Source organism: Cebidichthys violaceus, unplaced genomic scaffold (genome assembly GCF_023349555.1).
Source record: "Cebidichthys violaceus isolate CVI_PGR_0920_01 unplaced genomic scaffold, fCebVio1.0.p SCAF_38, whole genome shotgun sequence".
NCBI classification, from domain to species: domain Eukaryota; kingdom Metazoa; phylum Chordata; class Actinopteri; order Perciformes; family Stichaeidae; genus Cebidichthys; species Cebidichthys violaceus.
Genome location: NW_027176572.1, coordinates 1,594,982 through 1,620,661, shown reverse-complemented (window position 1 = coordinate 1,620,661; position 25,680 = coordinate 1,594,982). Strand labels below are relative to the sequence as shown.

General features: G+C 44.9%; 1 protein-coding gene across 1 annotated transcript in view; it reads left to right on the top strand.

The window, feature by feature from the left end:
- kcnq3 (potassium voltage-gated channel, KQT-like subfamily, member 3) overlaps positions 1–25,680 on the top strand; it is a 55,459-nt gene that overhangs the window by 13,375 nt on the left and 16,404 nt on the right.

Here is a 25,680-nt window from a genome sequence, read left to right as displayed (position 1 = left end):
TTCTCTCTTTATAAGAAATGAATAGTTCAGGTTTTTATGATTGAGTCTTTGTATTGTTGATAGATTATGAATCTTTTTGTTGTTGTTCCGGACACGTTTCGGTCTCTCTGCGGTTTGGCTCCGCCCTCGTCATCGCTCCTCATCACGTCTCAGTGTGTAAATCTTCTTCTTCGTTGTTGATGCCAGCAGCTCATCACGCTTCTTCTTCTTATTTTTCCTGCTTCACTCACACTTCACCCTGAGACCACGACGCTTTCATCTCCACGCAGATTTTGCAGATCAGCTGAGATTTTTTGTAGCCTGCAGCGTTTTAAAGGGGGGGAAATAAAACCGCTGCTCTTTCACATTTAGAGATGACGGCACATGAAAAGAACAAGAAGTAACGGAGTGTTGTGATCATCACGGTGTTGTTTTTGACCCTCAGATAGAGATCCAGACGCACTCAGTTCCCTTCAGAACGTCTGCTTCCAGTCGAATAAAAGCACTAATTAGCATGTTCACCTCTGCGTGGTGAGCGCCTCTGTGTGACTGCATGGGGGGGGGGGGAAGGGGGTTTAATGGCCAAAATGCTTTTCCTCCCTCTCACCCCGCTGTGTTTCAGTCACCATGGAAACATGCTTTGGTACTGTGTCAGAGCTGTGACTCTGCAGAATAACAGCACAACCACACACCTGAGACGGGAGGCTTGATCCACAATAAGGGAAACATCACACGTTCACACCAACGACCTCAGTTTAGACCCGGCTTCAGTGACGCTCTTCTCTTTACGCTTCAGTCGTTCATTTCGTCGTCGTGTTTCCTGCAGGCCGTTCTCAAACGAACGAGCTGTGATTGGTAGACGTCCCACGAAAGCCATTCGCATGTAATCCGTTAGATCTTCAACCAGGAAGTAACAAACCTCCTCCAGCAGAACGCCGTTCGTCATCGTCGATTTTATTTGTAGCGTAACTTCCGTTCATGAGGAACGCCGCTTCAGCACTTATTGTTTAACCCAAACCACGATCAAGTGGTTTCCTGTGTAGACGGACGTTTATTTTGAAAAGACTGTATTCACAAAACAAGCAGAAGACGGACACGTAGTCGCTGGACCTCCGGTTCTTTAAAGTTCTTCAGAGCTTCATGTGTTAAAGCTGCATTCTCTCTAGTGTCCATCAGGGGGCGACTCCTCTGGTTGTATAGAAGTCTAGTCTAAAATGACTCTACTTCTCTCTTGATTTATTCCCTCAGTAAACATTGTAAACATGAGTTTATGGTCTCAATCTCTAGTTTACAGTCTTCTTCACTACAGCATGATGTTCATTGAGTAGATGATGGTCTATCTAGAGTTGGGATCTCCACGTGAAGAAGACCTCTGATGTAAAGCAGCAGATGAAGCTTTTCAGAGCGTCCACTCCATTCTTTTTAATGAAGTAGATCTTGTTTTTTTAAGTCCCAGAATAAGAGTTATTATTTTTAGGTAGCGCTCTAGGGGCTCGTTGAATTTGTATCTATTGAGGTCAAACATTTTGGAGAAGCTCTTGATGTGAAACTCCCAGAAGATTTGGGTTTAATTCAGCTGTAGTGAGAGTCTGGGGTGATGTAATGGTGACGCCAGCAGACGTCTGCTGTTACAGAGACTCACAGCTGAAGGTGATGTACTAATAAGTCTCTAATACGTTATTAATTAACCCTTTGAACTCCGCGACACCCGTCACTTACAGGCTTATAGCAGAGTCATTATTTTACATTAGAATTATCGTTTGGCTTATTAACGGTCAGAAAATGGTGAAACATTTGATTCAATTTAAAGCTTTCGTCTTCAAATATCTTGTTTTTTTCTGACCGGCTCTCAAAGATGTTCAGTTTAGCATCAAGTACTTCACAGTAAAGAAACTCACACTTTGTTTCGATTTTGGGCATTTTTGCTTGAAAAATTACAATTTATAATCAAAATAGTTACTTGTTAAATGTGTGTCAATCGATGAATGTCTATGAGATGTACTGTACTATACAGCTCTTCAATGTATACAAATATAATATCGATATTATGAAAAAACAAACAGTTATTGTGATTGAAAGCTCTTGAACACCCTATGAATCTTGGCACTACAGTTCCCATCATGCTTTGGGGGATAAGCAATATATATTTTTTCCCCACTGTGGCTAAAGGCATGACGCCTACTCTGCCTCTGATTGGCTAATGCTTGGATAACGCTAACGCTGATATATCAAAAGTCACGGAACGTCGTTATAAAGCACAAAGAAACACACAATACCTTGTTCCCGTTCCAGCTAGTTCTTAGTCATCAACAAACATCCAAATACGTCTCAGACGAGAACATTACAAGATGTACGGACATAATATAAAGCTGGCAGGAAGTGGTTATCTCAGGGAACTAGCTTGTTGGTCAATAAATAGTCACCTTATTAACAGAACATTACAGTTATTTACAGGGTGGGTCATGACTTTGTTGCCAGTTAGCTGCTTATTATTTAGCTATAGCAGTCTCAGGAGTCAATCACCCGGATTACCTCCTTGTTTCCTGCTCTTCCTTTCTCTCTCTCCGTCTCATGCTGATTGGTTTAAACGCTAACAGAACGCGCTGAGGGAAAGCTGTGCGGTGGATTTAACCAGGCCGCTCCCCTACCGCATTAATACCGGCTCAACACGGGGAGGATTGTGCGGCTTGTACAACACAATATAATCCCACACTAATTAAAGGTTGTGAAATTAAAGTAGCAATCTCTGGTGTGCAGACTTTCACGGAGGAGTTAATTGATAATGAGCGAGGTTGCGCGTGTGGTCAGAGTGTTGTAGATGTCTGTTTGTCAGAGCAACATGAAGCAAATCAGACCGAAGTAGAAGAGACACACACACACCCACACACAGCTGGAACGAGAGAGCAGGAACCAATTAAAGCCTGACTGAAGGCAACATTGATAACATTAAGAGTTGATTACAACGTTAATTACATATTTTTGAAGAAATCACAGAAGAAACGCACTAAATGCACAGCTAGAATGAAAGTTCACACGCTTCCATTCTTCAGAAAAACCTACCAGACATGCAATAACCATAAAACATACAATAGAACAGAAAGGCCCAGGGGTTCCACTGCAGCAGTGCATCTTAATGAATCCTTTCATATCACCATGTTAAAGGTAATATTTTATTAACGCCTCCAAGGATTATTGTTATCAATCTAAGCTTTGAGGAGAGTCTCCTTGCTACATATGTGATCAGCTTTGCATTATAGCAATTTATTGTGTTGTCCATATCAGCTTAAAAAAAAGTAAATTGGATCCTTATTGCCGTTTTTTGTTTGCGTCCATATTGTTACAGTTTGAAATTTGGAAGCAAGGACCAATGGCGGCCCGGCTGAACGGTGCGTTCGTCCCATCAGGTGTCGGGATGATTCATGTTTCAGTGATGGAGGATGCTGGCTTCTGTTTCAAACTAACGCTTTGAGCATTGTGAGGAGCTGCTGTCAGATCCTCGTCTCACAGGAGATAAGAAGTGGTCTCCAGGACAGCTGTGGAGCAACAGTTCAGTTCAGTCCAACTAACAGAAGAAAGCAAAAGTGTCATTCTGTGCGACAGCCTGACATTAGCAGTTTTCTGCTGTCATGTCTTTTACTTTGTGGTATTCCTCACATGAGGCATTTATCCCATCATTGTCATCTGGTCTTTAGTAGAGGGAAGGACGACATCTCCACTCATACTTTTGATGCTGGCACAGTTTTAATTTATGCAGATTTTACATATCAGTGATTTATGTTTGAACTGAGTGTCCAAACAAAGCTGTGTGCAGAGGAAGTCCTCTCCCAGAGAAGAAGAAACACGATGAAACAGGTTTAATTCAGTGGTTCAGTCCGTACATGTCAGGTTTCAGAGCCTTTAGAGTCCTCAACTACAAAGACCCAACGATGTGAAGAATGCAGCAGCATGCAGCAGATTCATTGGATGAATGGCATTAAGCAGAAGGTCAGGGTCTTTGTATGAGTCTGCATACAGAGCCTGCATATTAATATATGATGTATTGCATTTCCATATATATCTGATATGTGTGCATCATGATGTCGTGCAGTCAAGGTTAAAGAACCAAACCAGTGCTTCTGCATGTTTTAGCTCATGTATCATAAATCACAGCCATGTTGCAGAGCATGCTGCTGTGTTTTAGATATGTTGGTGTGTTTTGTCTGCAGTTCCAGGTCTCCAATGGTTTACCTTTTCTAGGCTAGTTAGCTAGCTAGCTTGCTACTTCCACCATGCTTCATGCTGCTCTGGTTACAGAAAATGAGACATGAGGCGGGCTGGCATCGCTGGGTCTAAACGGTCCGTCCGTTACTCCTCTAGATATATATATAGTGTTTCAATTGTGGTCTGGTAATCAGCAAACTCAGTGGTAGGAAACACACAAATAGGCCTCTAGTTCACCAACCGCCAAAACAGGAAAAGCAACCAATGAACTGACACATAAACAAATCCTGTGATTGGTTCAAATGGTGTTCACACCAAGAATGAACCACTCCAGACTTCACTTGACAGCAGTCCCCTTTTTTTGGCGGACTTGAAGGAAGTCTGATCCGTGCCAGAGTTTGAGTCCGGCGTTCACACCAACCCAAAGAGGGTAGACGCTCCAGGGGTTCAGTTCAACTGGACAACACAAGGGTGGTGATTGACATACTGGCTGTAGACCATTATGTTGGTTGTCAGTTAGATGTTAACCAATGTTTAACCAATGAACTGACACATAAACACTTCCTGTGATTGGTTCAAATGGTGTTCACACCACAAAATGAACCACTCCAGACTTCCCTTGACAGCGGTCCAAGTCCACTCCTTTGAGGCGGACTAGAGAGAGGAAGTAGAAAGGAAATCTGTTGAATTCATGGATTGGGTGTGTTCAAGCTAAAAATGGGTGTAAAGCTTCTCTGTTTGCTGTGGTGGCCGATTGGGTCTATCTGGTGAAATCATAAGGGATCTTAGCTTTGACAAGGTGTCACCTCAGCGTTAACCTCCTGTGTTTTAGAGATCAGTTATCAGCTGAGAGCTGCAGTCCATGGTTGTGTTTCTATTATCCAGACTTAAAACCCTCAGCTTCTTTACTCCAGATTGTCTGTTGAGATTCTGCCACGGTGTTTGTGGAGCTTCTACTGTGGCTGAGGGAAAGCTACCATTCCCCCCTGACACCTAAAACAACCATATAGTGTTCCTCTCCTCACCCCCGAGGACACAACAACTAAATCTATCTTCTCCCTCCGAGGCGGTGGCGGCGGTGATGAATCGGCTCGCCGGCTGTGCCAAAACCACCCCGAGTCTGCAGCGCTCAGCCTGCAGGGACACTGCAGGGTCACAGAGTGATTCCACTAATACAGTAGAGTATAACTCATCAGGATAACACACAGTCTGTACTGTACATCAAGACAAGACGACTGAACTGAACTCTGCCAATGAGGTCTGAACTTATCAAATTAAAGTCTCTTCACAGTTACGGCATTACACTCTTTTTATGAATACATCTATAACTCAATACATCTATTAGTATTTGGCAGGACTTTTATATTTACAATGAAGCCACAGCATTAAGACTAAATTACTAATAAATTACTGATAATATGTGCGCCTCTGTTGAACTGTGTTGACCCTGATGAGACGTTTGACTGGGCTGGCCTTGAGAACTCACAGTGATGAAGTGTGTGATAAATACACTGTAGCTGTATACGTGTAGATGAGCGGCTGTTTGAAGGATTATATGTGTGTTGAAAGCTAAAGGACGTGTGAATGCTTAACATCTGATATTAAACATGTAGCTCACTGTCGAGTGACCTTGCCGTAACGCTTTAGTGCGTTCATTGGACTGAACCATTAACAGAATGGGTTCTCAGGGTCGATCGGTGGACGGGTTCCCATGACGAGTAGCAGGTGGTCTAGTTTAAGGTGTGTGTGGTCTGGAGGAGTCAGGAGCTGGAGAGGTTTGTGTCTTGGCCCTGAAGACCCTGATGGTGGACAGCCTGGGACTTGAGGCCGGTGGAGGGTTCAGGTTAGCCCTGAAGGGACTGGTCCTGATGACAGCGGATGGATAGTGTGAGTCCGAGGACCAGGATGTCTTAAGGGGCCATTCGCACCACGACATGTTGCTACAGGCGCTTCAAACGCGCCTCGGCAGAGCAGCACTCCATCATGATTCACCAACAATGGATGATGCGCTCGCTCCCTCGAAACTATACTCAACGTGAGATCAGAACTGCTACTCCTAATGGAATATTTTCCTCTTTTGGTGTTACTGCTTTTCCCCGTCATCGTGATGCGGTTAACCTCCTCCGTCCTCGTTGGTCCGTCCTCGCTCTCGTGCTCTGCTGTGAGTTTCGTCATCGCGTGGAGCCTCGTCGGTTCGTCTCCGTCTGGATCTTTCTGCTGCGTCACCACCGAAGCTCTCAGTGGGACGACAAGACTTGTGCATTAAGAAGCGTTGTTCGCTGAGACACGTCTGATCCGAGGCAGCAGCTTAGGGAGCCGTGTAGTTAATGGACCACAAGTCTAATCTTTAAAGAGAATGTTCTCCGGGCTCTGGCCTACGTTTAAGCACACAGTCATTACAAAAAAGAAGCGCTAACATCGTCGGGGTTCAGTTTTTGTTCAGGGGAAGCTGAACTGAAGTTTGGGGTAAATTGTCCAAAAGTAGGAAATGAATAATTCACTTTCAACTAGCCATCACCTAGTGACATCTTGGCAACGCTTTAGTAACTCATTGAACATCACTTATGCTAAGCTAAGCTGCTTGTGCTAACGTGCATATCACGAGCAGTTTGTAGTCTCATTTTACTACATGACAAAACACAAAGAAAGTCTGGTGGTACGGCAGCTGATGCTCCTGTACCTCTTCCCAGAAGGCAGCAGGTTGAGCAGGCGATGCGGCTGGGTGGGTTTAGACTTTAATAGCCTTTGGCTTCTTTGCGGGCACCTCTTGTCACCAATACCCCTGATGGGTAGATGGGTGCAGTGATGTTATCCAGTTTGTCTCCAGTCAGGATGCTTTTTATTGCTCTTTTGTAAAAGTTAACAAGAACTTGGCGTGAGAATTCTGCCCTTTCACATGTCCTTAAGAGATTCCTCAGCTCCATCGATGTGCATTCGCCTCCTGTTTGTCATAAATCAGCTCCTTGGCTTCGCTGACGTTGAGCAGCCTTTTCTTTCCTTCTCTATATGAAGAGTCATCGTTGTTGATGATGTTGTCATCTGCGTGACTGGGTGTAGAAACAACGTACCCTCTGCATTAAGACGGTGTATCTACTCTCCTTTTGCTCCGTCGTGCTGCTGCTGCACTGCTCACCTGACGTTTGTCCCAATCAACTCCTAAAGAAATGCAGCTTCATACGTGGAAGATTCAGGTTTTGTTGTACTTTCCGTCGTTTCATAACGTGTTGCGCTCGACACGCGTTAGTCTGATTATTGCGACCTGATGTTTCTGAAACATCTACGTACGTGACGCACGAGCAGAAGACGTGGAGACGAGAGCAGGAGCTCGCTGCTTGAGGAGGAGGCGGAGGAGGAGGAGGCGATGACGTGATGAACTGCTGCCGTCATCGACGTTTAGTAATTCTCTTTGAAGAACTTTCAGAGGACTTCAAACACAGTGCGATTAGGAATTAGTTCCTTTGCATAGAGATACCTGCAGCGTCTCTCTGCTGCCTCATATTGATGTTTTTTAAACGTGACACGAGTTTAAGGCTTCTGATTACCTCGGCTTTTATCTAGTTGTGGGTCTGAGATGTGTCCGATGCAGGTCACTGATGACGGAATGATTCACAGTCACAACGTGAACTGATCTTTATGTCTCTCGTGTGTTTAGCCGGGTCAAACAAGGATGGCATTTAAACGAGTCTTTTTTAGTTTTTTTACTTTGACCTTAAAACAAGCGCTGGTCCTGAGTCGTCGTGTTCTCGACTACGTTTGGTTCCTTCCCCTCCTCCCTGTGTTTCCTCATTGATTAGAGAACAAACAGTGGACGCGCTGGAGCCTGCCTCTTCCTATGTGTCACGGAAAGCAACAGCAAATCAATGAAGTGGATTCACTTCGTTTTAATTTGTTTCATTTTCCCGCTTAAACTTCTAGCCGTGTCCTCTGACGATTCAGCGGCAAAATCCAGACGAGAAGAAACGTTGATTCCGTCCATAAGTTGCCTTCAATTATTTCTGTGCGCTCTCAGAATATGATGAAGCCTCGTGAGCAGCTGCTTCTGGACGTATTTTGCCCTTCAGATCGGTGCAAACAGGAAGATCTGCAGACATTACTTAAAATATATATAATTTACAAAACACAATATACAGTATGTTTCATCCTTAATCTTAGTCTCAGTTAGGTTTAGGCAACAAAACCACAACCGTAAACCCACAAAGCGGCAACGACTGCGGTCTTCTTGTTGACGGTCCTGGTTTGTTGGACCCATCCAGCTCCCCTCACGCCCACAAACAGTCCTCTTGTTTTTAATATCATAAATTACGTCACTCAATCTGACTGTTGGTGGATTTTAATTCAGGTTTCCACCACGAATAAGGATCCTAATTGACTTTCCATTGGCAATGTTTTTGTGCTGAGCTAGACGAAAAAACCCCCGGACAATCTGTGTCCAAAACCAATAGAATGCATTTCATGACTATTCTACATACTGCTATAATACAGGGGTGTTGATCCACTCCAAACCATGGATACCATAGCTATTGAGTTCCCTCTTTATCACTGATGATAGTGACGTACAAATGGACAAAATTAAAAAAACACAAGACGTACTTGGTTCCTCTGTTTAGCTATTCGTGACCAGTAGCAGGACTCGGAGGACGGAGGACGCGCTACTGACCATCAGTTTCTGGTGTCATTTTACTGATTCAGCAGCGCCTTAACTAGCACTCTCAGGTTCTGTTCAATGCCTGTCAGTTGTTCCATAATGGCTTCCTGCTTCCAACGAGGCCCCATTGATTCATTTTAGGAAGCTTTCACAGGAGACTAAACACACCCCCGAGGACACACAGGATTCCTAAATGGTCTTTTGGACGGAGGAGGGTGAAAATAGAGCTGCTACCTGACATGAAATGTCTCACACAATGCAGGCTGTTCTCACCCAGCGTTCAAAGCTGTACGGAAAGTAATGCGCTGCAACGTTGTAGATTACCCACGAAATCGTCGTGTGTGTCGTCCACGTAATCTTTTGAGACAAAGACCATGTATTTGTACACCAGACTATTTCCAGATCACAGTCTACCTTTTCTTTAGGAAATCAATAACTGAGGAACATCTTTGTCTTCTTGATGAACCTCGAGGTTCAGGTGCACTGCCGCTTGTACTTCCAGTAAGGGAAGTACAGTTTCCCTCTCTGTTGAATGACTCTCAGCCCAGCGCTCAATTTAGAACGGTTTAAAAAACGTAAACAGCGCGTTCCCGTTTCCCTCTGGGGAGGGAATTAGTGAAATGAGGAACAGGATGTTCTTCACAGGTTACGCAGGAGAAGAAAGGTCTTCTGGGGTAAAAAAGAAATGAGATGAGATTAAGCGGGGACAAAGATGAAAGCTAGTTTCTATCTGATTTAAATAGGAATAATAAGAAAGTCCAGTGTCCTCCTGTATGTTCTCTACTCTGACCTGTTGTCACGAGACAGAGTCCATGTTGGTTTGTGAGATAAACGGTTGTGTATGTCTGGTGTCAGGCTGGTTGTCTTAGCAATAACACAAAAATATCTTTGATGAAAACATGAACTGAACATCAAACATTCATTCATTACATTTAGTGTAAATATTTTTAAGTGACACTCCAGGCAGCATTAGCTTTAGCATTAGATAACGTCTAATTTGCATATTAAAACATAACATTCCAGAAAACTTGTAATACAAAAAGTAATTTAATATCATTATTCAACTGGTGAAGTGTGGTGGTGATATCTACTAGTTCATGTTGTGACCCTCTTCACCTGGAGACTCTTCTAAATGTCTGGACTTTAACTAAACGTCTCTTTAAAGGAGCTTTTCTATCAATGGAGTTTTTCTCACACTCTGATCCAGAAATCTCCACTTCAGTAGTTCTGACATCCACCAACCTTCACACCTTCATTCCTCTCTGTGTGCTGAAGCTTTCTACTGAGGGGTTTGTCCACACACCACTCACACACTCATTTATACTACATTTATTAATAAAAACATGGAGGAAATGTATTTATTTATCTGTTTAATGGAAGTTTAATGGTTGATATCTGTATTCATCATTGTTAGACCTGAACCGCCTGTAGAGCCTCTAGCATTAACAAGACGTTAGTGTGCAACATCTTACAGCTTTATGGCCCTAGAAAAGTCCTCAATACATCCTTACTTACATCCTGAAGCTACTAAAGTCATTTAACATATTGACCTTTTTGCTTGTAAAACACACACACACACACACACACACACACACACACACACACACACACACACACACAGATAACCGGATCGGTAATACATGACCTTTACTCTGACTGTTAACAAATACAAGCTTGGTACCACAACAAATCAAACGTCGTCAGCGGCGTTGTTTTCCTCCCCGATCAATGGCGGCTCATTGAGCGGAGGATTTATCGAGCGTTCCACCTGCTCCACCGAGTCATGCTGGCGTTTCGCCGGTCAGTCAGACGTCCCTTTAACTGCTCACAGGAATGTTTACCTGCTTACCTAAGTCCTGTTGTCTTTAAAAGAATCGACAGCTTCGGATGTTTGAATCAGCTGTTTGCCGTCAATACGCACCGATCAGCCCAGGATTCAGACTGAAGGACACAGGAAGTCGCTTTGAACACAGAGAGAGGTGATATTCACCGGGAACGGGACAGCTGTGATGTCTCCGGTCTTAGATTTATGTTTAGTCTCCGGTCTTAGATTTATGCTTAGTCTCTGGTCTTAGATTGATGTTTAGTCTCCGGTCTTAGATTCCTGCACACTACGTAAAGACGTTCAGCACTAGCACCGTCATCAGGGTTGTGTTTAACCTTCGTCATAAGAGCTTTAGCTGCTTCAGTGACGATGGACTTCTTGCCACAACCGTTGGTCTTCATCAGCAGATGAAGTTCAGTGAGAGTTTCCTCTTTCAACGGTTCGTATGATGACAGAACGTTTTTCTGCGTCATCTACGGCTCGTTGCTCAAATCCTTCTTCAAATCAAGAAGAACATTCAAGTTCAACCAACGAGGTGATTCGAGGGTATGGATCAGTGAATTGAGTGAATTATGTACGGTTCAGATGTCGACTCTGACCTCTGTTTAAAGTAACCCTTTATGCAGGTCGATAGTAGAAGCAGCTCCAACGGTTCTCCCTGAGAACACATGTATGTTCATCACAACACGCCAACGTGAAGTCGTTCCAATCGGGCAGTAAAAGATCACATGTCTCAGAGTCAGGCAGGCTGGTTCTGGCCAGATGGATTCTGGGTGTAATCACACGTCAATAAACCCGACCGTTCCCGCCGCGCTGAGACCTCAGCTGACGAACCCAGAGACGCCGTCTCGCTCAGATTCATGACTCCACATCCAGACTGTGAAAGAAGGAAAAAAAGAGCTATTTCTGCCGCTTTTAACAGTTTATTTCCCATGATAACCACGAGCATATATCACACTCACCCCGCCGCCGCCGGTGTGTGTGTGAGGATGTGTGTGTGTGTGTGTGTGTGTGTGTGTGTGTGTGTGTGTGTGTGAGGATGTGTGTGTGTGTGTGTGTGTGTTTGGATGGCAATAGGAGGAATAATCTGGAAGGAAATATATTTCTTGTGGAGAAAAGAAAGGGAGATTTGATTTGTCTTTTTATAGCGGCGGTAGAAGAGGAAGAGGCTGTGTGGTCCGACTTCTTTACTCACAGTACTTCAGCAGTACTGTGTTGTGAGGGGGAACGTATTCACTCCTGCACCTCATTGGGGTGATCGCTGTCAGACAGCAGCGCAGCGTCCTGATTGGCCCCGACTCCCATCATGCACTCCGGCCTCTCATCAGCACCACGCAGTAGAATACCAGCAGCCTCCTCCCCCTGCAGCTTCTGTCCTAAATGTGCATCTCTTTTCATCCCGTCTATAAAGCCCATCTGATCTATCTCGGGGGGGGGGGGGGGGGGGACCCCATGTAGCACTTTGTGGAATTCTGAGAAGTTTTGACATTCATTCATTATTAATGAAGTAAATTAGGGAACAGCCCTCTGTGTAGCTGCTGGGGGGGCGGAGCTCCTGGGCCGTGTGGACTTGAGCGTGTCGTCTGCAGCTTTGTTATCAACGCGATGGCTCCTCCTCTCTCTGCAAAAAATACAAATCATCAATAGGTAGCGTGTAAGAAGTTTCCTTCTTCGTTGGTTGTATTGTATGTCCTTTCTAGTAAATATCACTATAAAAAAACGTGTTTTAAAAAGAGCAACGTGAGTTCACCTGAGATGTCTAAAGTAACAGACGTGTGGAGAGACGTCACAGCCGCTCTGAGGATTCTTTTAAATCTGTTGACCTGTTCACCAGTTCCTCTTTCACTGTGTCAGCCCGATCGATGGTCATCCCATCGCCGTGAAGAAAGCATCCGTATCAATAACACGGCTCCTAGCGGCCTTCTGCTTTTATTTTTACTAAATTATTTCTGCTGCTTCGTTCGTAATCCATCAATCATCAATAGGTTGTGTGTGTGTGTGTGTGTGTGTGTGTGTGTGTGTGTGTGTGTGTGTGTGTGTGTTGATAACCAGGACTCTTAGGATGACCTGTCGGTTGTGTTTCACTGGCTTCACATGTTGGACGTTGGCTGGATCAGCTCACCTCCAGGAAACTCAATGTGTGTCTTTAATGTATCCTCACCTTCTCAGGCTGAATAGAAAAAGGGGGATTTTTGTTGTGATGAATTGGCTCTTATATATACATATATATATCTATATATATAGATATATATATATATATATGTATAACTATATATATACTGTATATTATAATATGAGAACAGGTCTGGCAGGTCGTGTCCCAGGATGACCTCGGGGCTTCCCAGCAGAGAGCGCTCCATCGATGCAGGAAAACAGATCCCTGCTGGTGGAGACGCCTTCAGGATACAAACTGTGGACGAAGCATAACGGAGAAACACACCGGGCCGCGTCCTCGTACGGCGGAGAGAGGACGGCGTCCTCCGAGTCTACGAGGACAATTAGAAAGAGGCAATTTGACAACCTGAGAATCCTCTGGCTGTTTCCAAATGAACCTCGATGCAGCTGAAGACAGCGCCGGCGGAGAGATTCAGCACCTCTCACCTCATTCTCCCACAATTCAATAACCCGACAGACTGAGACGGAAAAAAAAAGAAGAAGCCCAGACTGTGTCTGACGCATCTGCAGATATGAACCTGGTGCGTCTCTGTCGGACACGAAGCAGCAGCGATGAACAGTCAGCACTTTGTACCGGCGGCATCTCCAAACACAGCAGCTTTTAATCCAGAGGAAAGGTCCTGTTCCACTAATAAATACGAGTCTGTGGATCTCACATTCACATCACACTATGAAGCCATCATCCATCTCTTATAGTCCAACTATCAACTTTAACATGATTTATTTCACACATAACTTCTGTGTGGACGAGCGTCGCTTTGAATCCTCCAGTTTGTTGATTTGACCGTCTCCATTTCGGCTTTTTGCAACCAGCGAACAGGAAGTGACCATATCAGGACTGAGGAGGAGTGACGTAGAGACCTGTCAATCAGCGTGTAGCCCCGCCCCTAAAGCATCCCCTCTTTATGGTCTGTGTGACTCTAAATGGAGCATAATGTACTAAATGAACATCATGCTGTATTGAAGAAGACTGTAAACTAGAGATTGAGAACATAAACTCATGTTTAGTTCAATAGTTCAACTTTTGGAAACGCTGCAGCTCTGAACATGTCATGTGACGAGGAACAACCAATCACAGCGGGCAGATGTCTTTTCTGACGGACTGTTTTACTTCCTCCTCTGCGTCCAACGAAGTCACAACATCCGGGTGAAAGGCCAAACTGAAGATGAGCAGTGGAGCGGTGGAGCTGCTGTGAGGCGTTCACGGTGCTTTAGACTTGAGCTTTAGTTTAGACTTACCTCACGAGCTCCTTGGATAAACGGCTGAAAGCGGCACGGTGGGCATTTCCCTTTTTTGTAATCGTTTTAAATGACAGCGAAGCGCTTCGTGCTCTGCTTCTACGTTGCTCTGCTTCTACGTTGCTCTGCTTCTACGTTGCTCTGCTTCTACGTTGCTCTGCTTCTAGGTTGCTCTGCTTCTAGGTTGCTCTGCTTCTAGGTTGCTCTGCTTCTATGTTGCTCAGCGTGTTGCGTTTTTACAGGAGTGCTCTGAACGCCTCGTGTTGAATAAAAGCTTCAACTCAGAGCTAAAAGAAGGAGGCAAAGTAGAGCTGAGGTGAGACTCTGGATGAGTCATCTTCATTCATTGAAACTGTTCGGTGGCGTACGGTTCGGGGTTTGCGTTGAGCTAACTTTAGCGCTCATTCGGTGTTTGCCTAGCAACAACAACAGAAGCAGCAGAGAGTCTGATCACATGTCTGTCTCCTGAGGATCAATCAGCGTCTCCTGGTCAATCAGCAGGCGGCTGAGAGCAGAGTGAAGACGGCAGACTGAATGAGTCAGAGAGGATTCTGCTCCGTCTGCAGAGGAAACGCTCTGACAACCCGCCACAATAAGACTCCCGGAACCGACCAATCGCATCGCACCGTACACAGTTCGTTGAGCGCACACACACACACACACACACACACACACACACACACACACACACACACACACACACACACACACACAGTACGACTGGTGATCCCTTGCAGGGGGGGGGGGAGCAGGTGTCGCCATGGTGATTTGGAGACTGAGGGATACTCCACGGAGGAGAGGAACGAGCAGCTGTTGCCATGGAGACGCACAATGCATGTCATCCAAGGCTCAGTGAAATGAAGGTTGGGGGAGGGGGGGGGGGGGGGGGGGGGGGGGCAATGATACAGCACCTCAATGTGAGCTGCTCTTGATTACTCTGCAAGATAATGGTGTTAAACTAAAAACTGACAAATGTTCGATGTTCATGTTCCGTCAAACGGAATCAGCAGATCAGGTGAGAAAAGGAAAAAGAAGTGAGGAGAGGACTTAAGAGAGGAGGAAAAGGGGATAGGAAGGACAGACAAGCCTTGAATAGAGAAGGAACAACAGAAGAAAAGGAAAGGAAGAATGACGGAGGCGTCAGAAAGAGACGAGGCTTCTGGACGTGTCGATCAAAATAAGACTCGATGAGACTTTGAGGTTAATTAACGTGGTCTAACCCAAACCACCATCGTTTCCTCTACTTAACCAGGCAGACTGTAACCTGTAACTAAACTAAATCCTCTCTTCATTGGCATCTTCTCTCTGCTGGTGAGCAGCTGTTTCATTCAGAGAACTCATTCCTCGTCCACGAGCCGCGACGTCAGGTCTGGACGCAGCTTTAACGAGGTCGGCCATCGATCGACGGCTCGCGGGAAAACATCTTTAGACGCTTCATTGGAACCAAAGAGCCCAAACTAAAGAACACTAGAGAGAGTCAAAATAAACCCAAGAACAAGGTTGGTTTTTCCATTTCATGGGATCACAATAAGCTGATTTGACAGATTTTGAGAAGCTTTAATGTGCTGAGTGAACGCTGCCGCCGAGGTCGAGGCCGTGAGGGCGGGACAGTTGTCAGGACGTGTGAGCTGTAATGTCACAGACCGCCATGTTAGACACCGGAGGACGTCCACATGCATTCGTCCCACTCACATTTGACGAGCTCGCCTGTTTTCAGCGTTTGTCTCTGCATTGAATTACAAGATTTAAAGAAGAATTTGAATGTCTTCAGCTTTACCAGTTTATTTCTTTTGTTTCTGGTCACACCTTCATCTCAGCCTCATCCTCTTTTCTTATAAAGTCCTGCTGCTTCCAGTCCCTGCGAGTCATCCGTCTCTGCCGGGACGGAGCTGCTTGTCCACTCTGTTCCAGGATTAATGAGTTTGCCTCCGGGCGTCTCCGCCCCGACCCGGCCAAGGTCGGAGCGCAGTGAATCCCGGCGCTGTCAGGTCGGACTGGAGGCTTCGGTCCTCTGCTTTGAACCGAGAGAGCCAGCAGCCGGTAGAGGGTCCGGACCGTAGTGGACTCCTGGTTAATGAACCGATCTGTGTTTGTTATAATAACCTCACACCCCTCAGACGAGTCGTTTTATGAAGAGAAATGCTCATATTTTTGCTCTTTATCCTCATTTTTCCGTTCAACATTCCAGATAAACCGGAGCCAGGTGGAGCATAAGTGAACCGGCAACTTCGTACGATTTGTCACGAATGTTCCTCCTCATTTTTCGTGCGTTTACCAGCAACACGTGTCTTTTGTGCTCCTGGCCAGTAGGGGGCAGTGACACGGTTATGTCGTCCATCAAACACCGTCTCAGTCTAACTGCTAAACTCATTGGACCAAATGTTGACTTTTTATTCATGTGTGTGTCCTGTTGGCGTCTGATTGCTCCGCAACGTTCACGGGAGCTTTTGTTGGTGGAACGTTGGAAGTTGCTCTTGCTGTGATTGTACGACGTTTCCCTTTCACTCCAGACAAAGAGAGTTACTGAGCCGAGGTGTGTGTGTGTGTGTGTGTGTGTGTGTGTGTGTGTGTGTGTGTGTGTGTGTGTGTGTGTGATACTGACACTGATTGCTTGTATCTCGTCCTGCCGGTCCAGTAATGGCTTTCCCGGCCTCAAGGGCGCTCAGGTGACAAATTGCTGCCCTTGGTCGGGCGAAACCCTCGGGGACCCTGATCACATGCGTTTCAGTGAAGAGGTTCTGGCTCATTGGAGGCCCTGCTGAATCACACAGATGTGGACTGTATGTAGCGTCCCAGTCCGACATCTGACATCCGACATGATGCACAATCATCATGTGATCCGACCCCGTCCCAGTGGAGCTGAGGGGACAACACTCACATAAAGAGAGAGGAAACACTTACATTGCTTCTTCTCATCGTTTAATTCACCCATCCTGAAACTAATACTGAGGTTCTCTCTCCGTAAACCAATATTAGGATGAATAAATTAACATCCTCCCACGTAAACAAAGACAGAAAGACCTTTATTTTGATAGAATTCAACAACTACAACTCCCATGCACCTCACCCTGGTACCTGGTTAGAGGGCCAAACAACCTAAACGGTGACAGCAAATATCGCTGGACTGCAGCCTTCAGAACCTGGTTTCTTTACTTAAATACAAAGAAAACGGATAATAGTAAAGGAAGGTAGCAAAAAAAACTTGTGTGTGTGTATATATATATATATATATATATATTTCCTTGTGAGCACCGACCATAAAACGCCTCCCCTCATCATTTACCGATCGACTTCCTGTTTGCCTCCCTCTGCTCCACAGAGACAGCTGGTCTAGTGACGACCACGATGATAATTCATGGCTTTGGAATTTGGGTCAATAAATCTGTTTTTCAGAACTCCGGTAAACAAACCGTAATGGCAGCTCATTATCAGAGCTGGTCTCCGCCTCCCTCCGGGACGCTTACTACCCTGATGCTTTTTTTTTTTCTTCCATTTTCGGCGTTAATAACTTGTAAACAGGCCACGAGTGTGACAGCAGGCTGATTGATGAGCGATACGGTGTCAGAGGGACGGTATTGATCGATGAGTGAGCGACGCCCTTTAGGAAGGAGGGATCACAAACACAGAGCCCAGAACACCACAGGTAGTCTGGGTCGTTCACTTTGGTCGCTCGCGTTTCCCTTGTGTCCTTCCCTTCTTCAGGAGCCACATCTGATCAGTTATGTTTTATTCTGAGTTTGAAACTTAAATACTTTCAATCTTGACAAAAGCAGAGCCACTCCTTCTCTTCCTGCCTTTCACAATAAAAGCCCCAGACCATAGACCGTATATAAGAAGTGGACGTAGTCGCCTTGTTGTTTGTTTTGCAACCAGTGAACAGGAAGTGATCATATCTGGACTGAGGAGGAGTGACGTAGAGACGCCGTATACGTCTCTGGTAGAGACCTGTCAATCACCGTGTAGCCCCGCCCCTAAATCATCCCCTCTTTATGGTCTGTTTGACTCTAAATGTTCCATAATGTACTAAATGAACATCATGCTGTATTGAAGAAGACTGTAAACTAGAGACTGAGACCATAAACTCATGTTTACAATGTTTACTGAGGGAATAAATCAAGAGAGAAGTAGAGTCATTTTAGACTAGACTTCTATACAACCAGAGGAGTCGCCCCCTGGTGGACACTAGAGAGAATGCAGCTTTAACACATGAAGCTTTGGCTTCATTTTAAAGAACCGGAGGTTGCCTCCTGCCCCGGAAAAGTTTGCAGTTTTTTAACCCCCCCCCCCCCTTCATTTCCTTTTCCTTAAGCTTTTGTCCTCCTTTCCTTCCACACTTCTTCCTCTCCTCCTCTTCTGTGTCTCTCTTTTTCCTCTTTCCTTTGGTGTTTCTGTCCTTTTTCTCCTTTCTTTCTATTGTCCTTTCATTCATCCTACTTCCTTTTCTTCTTTCCTTTGGCACTTGTTTTTCATTTCATTCTTTCCTTTCCCTGCAATTCTGTCCTCATTCCTTTCCGTCACCCTAACTGTACTTCCTTCTTCCCTTCAGGCCTTCTCTCTTTCTCTTATTATTATTGTTCATTCATCATTCTTGCTTTCCTTCTTCCCTCCTCTCTTAATCCGCCCTTCGTTTCCTTTCTCACCTAATCTCGTTCTGCTTCGGTTCACAAACATTCTGATTTAGCTGAAGTGTGACTGTGGCAGCCATATTCATCTCTCCGTCCATTACTGACGGAGCAGAGAGGCGTTACTGAACCTCATTTCCTTTGGAATGACCCTAATTACACGGTCAGGAAATCTAAGATAATTAGCACTCAGGATTTGAGATTTGGTCCTTAGCTCCTCAAAGATGAGGTCATCCAAGTGCGTCACTTCGCCCTGAGGAGGACTGTTGATAGACCTGAGATGTTTTTGTCTGACGTTTACAACATTAGCTCGTCGTCTGAAAGCTCAACTTAATGAGGGTAAACTCCAAGTGTCCGTAATCTATACAACTTCTATGAGGCTTTTTTCAGTTTAAAACCTTTGGTGTACCTGCTTTCCTTCAAACTACGTTTCCCAGAATACCACACTGTAACTCCATTGTCATTGGAGTAGTGAAGAACCGTGCTTCAGAGAGGTTTAGACAACTAAGCCAACAGTTAGGTTCAGACGACTAAACCAACAGTTAGGTTCAGACGACTAAACCAACAGTTAGGTTCAGACAACTAAGCCAACAGTTAGGTTCAGACGACTAAACCGACAGTTAGGTTCAGACGACTAAACCGACAGTTAGGTTCAGACGACTAAACCGACAGTTAGGTTCAGACGACTAAACCGACAGTTAGGTTCAGACGACTAAACCGACAGTTAGGTTCAGACGACTAAACCGACAGTTAGGTTCAGACGACTAAACCGACAGTTAGGTTCAGACGACTAAACCGACAGTTAGGTTCAGACGACTAAACCGACAGTTAGGTTCAGACGACTAAACCGACAGTTAGGTTCAGACGACTAAACCCACAGTTAGGTTCAGACGACTAAACCAACAGTTAGGTTCAGACGACTAAACCCACAGTTAGGTTTAAACGACTAAACCAACAGTTAGGTTCAGACGACTAAGCCAACAGTTAGGGTTAGACGACTAAACCAACAGTTAGGTCAGACGACTAAGCCAACAGTTAGGGTTTAGACGACTAAACCAACAGTTAGGGTTTAGACGACTAAACCCAACAGTTAGGTTTAGACGACTAAACCAACAGTTAGGTTTAGACGACTAAACCAAACAGTTAGGTTTAGACGACTAACACCAACAGTTAGGTTTAGACGACGTAAACCAACAGTTAGGTTGTAGACGACTGAAACCAACAGTTAGGTTTAGACGACCTAAACCAACAGTTAGGTTTAGACGACTAAGCCAACAGTTAGGTTTTAAACGACTAAACAACAGTTAGGTTTTGACAACTAGCCAACAGTTACGGTTTAGGACAACAACATCCGATAAAATCTTTTACATGATTTATAAAAATACATAGATATTATTTAGTGTAATTCTTATCCTGAGACATATTTAATCTTTTGATATGTGAAATACATTTTTCGTTTCAGTGAGACTGACTTTCTTAAATGCAATCAAGCCTCCCTGTCGATGATGTAATCACCTCGTCTCACTACATCTACTTCAAAACCGAGAGCAGCTTGAAAACTTTAATCTGCTGCTAAAAACAAACTGCAGAATGACGTCCGTGTCGACATCACAGAGAAGAGCACCGAATCCCCCATGAATCTTTATTGAGCAGACACAGAAGGAGAGATTAAACCAGATCTTCATTGATCTCTTCCAACCGCTGAGTTTGCTCCCATGAGGCCGAGGGGCCACAGATGACCTTCACGCGGGGACCGCACGGAAGTCATTTTGATTGGGCTCGTTCCGAGGGCGGGGAAAGCTGCTCCACCGGCTGCTGAAAGTCCACCAGGTTAGAGGGTTTTCAGAGAGAGCTGGACCGCAGTCCTGCCCTGCCTCCTCCAGGAGACTCTCTGATGGGGGTTTTCTTAGCCGTGGCTTTGTTTCTGCGCTGCGATGCCTAAATTAACAAATGTTCCATAATCAGCTCTAATGAATAAGATTAGTCAGACTCATTAGTTTGTGCTCTTCAAACATCAGTCAGGGGAGAGAGTGAACCTGTGGTTACTGATGTTCTTACATTAACATATAATCATATAATTCTCATGTATATCTTTACAACTTCAGGACAATCACCAGTTAAAATAGACAGCTCCCAGGAAGTCCTTCTGTTGTGTAAATCAACGATAAATATATTGTTGAGAGACAAAATATTTCTGATAATTCATTAAATCATTTTTTGTTCTAAAACAGCCCTCTTAAATATGAAGATTTCCTGCTTTTTGCTTTTTTTTTAATATCGTTTCAAACTGCCATGAATATCTTTGGGTTTTGGGCAGTTGTTGGTTGTGGCATTTTGTTTGTTATCTTGACATGTTTCTAGTTGATTTACAGCAGCATATAACAGCATTGTGTTTGTTAATATCCACCCTACATGTTGAAGCTTTGGGACTTTGTGGTTTGAAAATGAGGACTGATGATATATTATATATTAACCTCAAACTACGTATCATCATAAGACGGTCCGTATGATATCTTACGATAACGCTACTCCTCTTTTTGTTTTTTCTCTACATAATTCATACAACGTGTCAATTCTGCACCTTACATGAATACAGTCTTTTCAAAATAAACCTCCCGTCTGCACAGGAAACAACATAGTGGGTTTAGGCAACAGAAGTACTTGGTTAGGTCTCTAGAAGACAAAGATACATCACATGAAATAAAAACAACACCATGAAACAAATGAACCCTTCTCCATAAACTGAGACGTCAGGATGATTCTGCAGCTCAGCATGCAGGACTTCAAGGTAGCTGGTCAGCTGTCCTGCTGCTGATGTGTGGAACACCCCCCACCACACACACACACACACACACACACACACCACACACACACACACACACACACACACCACACACACACTCTACATGCAGGGTTAAGGATATTCCTGGTCAAACACAAGGTTCTGCATGATCAGCACCGTGAGTATCCCCCTTCTGGAGGAGGAAGGAGAAATCCATCACTCCCAGCATGCTCTCCTGTCGGGATCGCTGCAAACGCAGACCTGACCTCCTGCTGAGAGCGAGGGGTGGCGTCGGGGTCACTCGCGAGCGTCACATGAGAGCTTACAAGGCTGCACTCTGTCCGTGAGTGAATACATAATAGTACATCATCCAACTGTCAAGTCGACGCTAAAGAAGCTAAAGGCCGGGTTTTGAGGGGCTCGCGGTGTCAAACAGAGTGCGGGACGTCTTCTTCGTGGACGAGGAGGACGGTAGCTTATAGAACAGAACAGGAAGTGAGACCATGATGTCATGATGTCATCTGCTGCTACTTTAGGATGAGCTTGTGTTCTCGTGGGACGGCTCCGACTCAAGAGATCAAACCGAGTTCCCGCCTGTTTCATTGACGATGGTTGAGGACGTGACTTGTGTGTGTTGTGTTCTTGTACTTGCTACATAGTGAGGAACCGAACGTTTTTAACCACAGAGTGAGGGACTCTTCTGGATATTGAGGACATTTTGGCTTAGGGGTTCATGTTTTCATTTTACTGCAACAGCGTTGCCTCTCTGGACTCAAAGGTGGAGTCTGTGGTTCTTGAGAAACAGTTTTTGATACTTGAACTCTTCAAGCATCCAAGGACTTTCCTGTCCTGAGCATGAGCCACCAACGCCTGCTCCTGATTGGCTGGGCTGTGAATGATCACCAGATTTTATTCCAGCGCACAAACAGAATGGACAGCTTGCTAGCCAGGAGATAGTCACTGAAAATGACAAAAAGTGTATTGGATTAGAATTGCAGACTCCATTTTTAAGAGTCCTTATATGGTTTTCTGAGAAATGTTGTGTAATATAACCATTAAAACCGTTCGTTGCCGTGACTGATTTAAGCTGTTCTGTAGTTTGACGTGTGGCAGAGAGTTCTTCGACCTCGTCACACTCCGGTGACTCAACTGAAGCCGTCATCCGTGACTGTCACCGCGGTTCGAAGCTGCCTCCAAAACTTCTTCTGCTAAAGATCGCCGTCTCTCATCTCGTCCTTGCGACTGCAGTCATTAACGCTGCGCATGGCCGCCGCTGTCCTTTTCCCACCGCTGTTTGCATATCGCCGAGCAAATTAACTGTCAGAATTGCATCGTCTGCACTCCCTTTATTGAATCTCGCCGGCAAATTGGTTGTTAGGAATCCTCGGGGGTGGTATCAGCTCGGGGAGCCCGGCAGGGCCGAGCCTCCGCTGGGAAGATGGATATAAAGTGGATTAATGGAGAGAGAGGAGAGAGAGAGAGAGAGAGAGACAGAGAGAGAGAGAGAGAGAGAGAGAGAGACAGAGAGAGAGAGAGAGAGAGAGAGAGAGAGAGAGAGAGAGAGGGTGTGCTGCTCTCATCATTACCAACACATAACCTTTAATAACACATTTAAATAATCATTCACACAGAGCTGGATTCAAGTTTAACTGATTGAAGTATCAGATCTGGGTTCAGCTCACTATATCGAGTTTTCAGTGATTTTGAAATATTTTTGTAATTATTTAAATGAAATGTTCGTATTGTTTCATAAACATGTGACTGCTGTCAGAGCAGTGAAGATGGTGTGAAGTTGGTGCGTCTCAGTATTCGTGAGGATATCAGTTGAACGTGTTTATGGTGTAACTTTGCTTTCAGACTTTAAATTGAACACTCTCTCCTGACGTCTCCTCTGGACTGTCCCTGCTTTGTTTTCCTTTACAGCCTTCTTGTTGATGTGGAAATAACCAACAGCAAACATGATCAATAACCTTCCTCCAGGCAAATGACCCATGTCCCCATTGAGCGGCTGTCCAATTAAAACCTACCACTTTGGTAAAAAGCTCCATCGCTTTTGAAAAGGGTATCCTCACACAACGGTTCGTATATCTTACAGAAAGTTTTCCTTCTAAAGTCCAGCAACACGTGTCAATTTCCACTCATTACGTGAACACTTAGGTGAGGAAATGTCTCTCTCTCTCTCTCTCTGTCTCTTTTCTCTCTCTTTCTCCGCTCTCTCTCTCTCTCTCTCTCTCTCTCTCTCTCTCTCTCTCTCTCTCTCTCACTGTCTCTCTCTCTCTCTCTCTCACTGTCTCTCACTGTCTCTCTCTCTCTCTCTCTCTCTCTCTCTCTGTCTCTCTCTCTCGCTCTCTCTCTGTCTCTTTCTCTCTCTCTCTAGCTCCTCTCTCTCTCTCTCTCTCTCCTCTCTCACTCATGTCTTCTCTCTCTCTCTCTCTCTCTCTCTCTCTGTCTCTCTCTCTCTCTCTCTCTCTGTCTCTTCTCTCTCTCTCTCTCTCGCTCTCTCGTCGTCTCTCTCTCTCTCTCTCTCTCTCTCTCTCTCTCACTCTCTCTCCTCTCTCTCTCTCTCTCTCTCACTGTCTCTCTCTCTCTCTCTCTCTCTCTCTCTCTGTCTCTCTCTCTCACTGTCTCTCTCTCTCTCTCTCTCTCTCCTCTCTCTCTCGCTCTCTCTCCTCTCTCTCTCTCTCTCTCTCTCTCTCTCTCTCTCCTCTCATTGTCTCTCTCTCTCTCTCTCTGTCTCTCTCTCTCTCTCTCTCTCTCTCTCTCTCTCACTGTCTCTCTCTCTCTCTCTCTGTCTCTCTCTCTCTCTCTCTCTCTCTCTCTCGCTCTCTCTCTCTCTCTCTCTCTCTCTCTCTCTCTCTCTCTCTGTCTCTCTCTCTCTCTCTCTGTCTCTCTGTCTCTTCTCTCTCTCTCTCTTTTTATACTCCGTCTGTTTCTCTGAGCGTCTACTAATGACGCCAATGGATTATAATTGCAGTGGGTTGAGAGCTCGCTGTGTTTCATACAGACACTGAGGATGCCTTGTGAGTAAGGGATGCCCCCCCCCCCCCCCCCCCCCCCCCCGAGACTCAGTCCTAAACAGGAACCGTTTCCAAATGAGTAAAATAGCCGAGTAATCCGATAAGGTCTACTGCAGGTAACGTTATCGATGCCCTCATAAGATCATAAGAGCAGAATCAATAACATATAACCTCTGAGCTAATTGTTGATTTAGGATCTTCTGTATTTGTTTACCTATGGTAAACTAGTATAAATACAATCCTAACAATATCCCATCCAGACTGGATCAGCCTTGAGCAGAGCTCTGTCTGCTCGGCCTCGTTTAATGGAAACACTAAAGATGTTGACCAGACAGGCTCTGTTCTGTGTCACACAAGAACATAGAAGTTACATTCCTGTAAAAGCCCTTAATACTCACTCTTACTGTCATTGCTGTGAGTCTTTTGACTGACAGCTATTCGTTCCCCTCCCCCGCTCCTGTGGACGTGTCGGGTCTAATGGGCACCGACGGCGCTCCGCGTGTCTTCATTGAACAAACTATTGAAGCCGAATAGGAAGCCGTCCGCGGCATCGAGTTAACGTCGATCTCCCTCCTCTGGATGGCTTTGAGGAGAAGCGCCACGCGGCGCTCAGACGCCATGTTCTCCTGGTGAATTATGTAAAACTCTCTGTTTGGCTGTAAAATATTCATGTTGTTGTGGTTGTGCAGCACTTCGCAAACTTCCCAGAGACGTTGACGCTGGCTAATGGATCCTCCGCTGCTGCTGTTATGTGCATGAATGAAGATTACAGTTCAAAGAGGCATTTGTTGTTAATCGTAATCGCTGCAGACACCGAACTCCCTCTCCAAACAGAAGAGGCCCACACCTCAAGAACACTTATTTATAGGATTTATATGAAAATATCGATTCTAAATAGACTGTTGACACCTTTCTCAATATAAGGACTCATGACTCAATATAATGTGTAGTTTGTATCTTTAGCTTTTGTTTGTTTTTTTACTGATGTTTCTTTTGTTTTGTCCACTTTGCTGCTGTAACCCTGCAAATACCCCACTGTGGGACTAAGAGAGGATTATCTTATCATATCTTATCATATCATATCTTATCTTATCTTATCTTATCATTTCATATCTTATCATATCTTGTATCATATCATATCATATCTTGTCATACATATCTTATCATATCTTATCTCATATCATATCATATCTTGT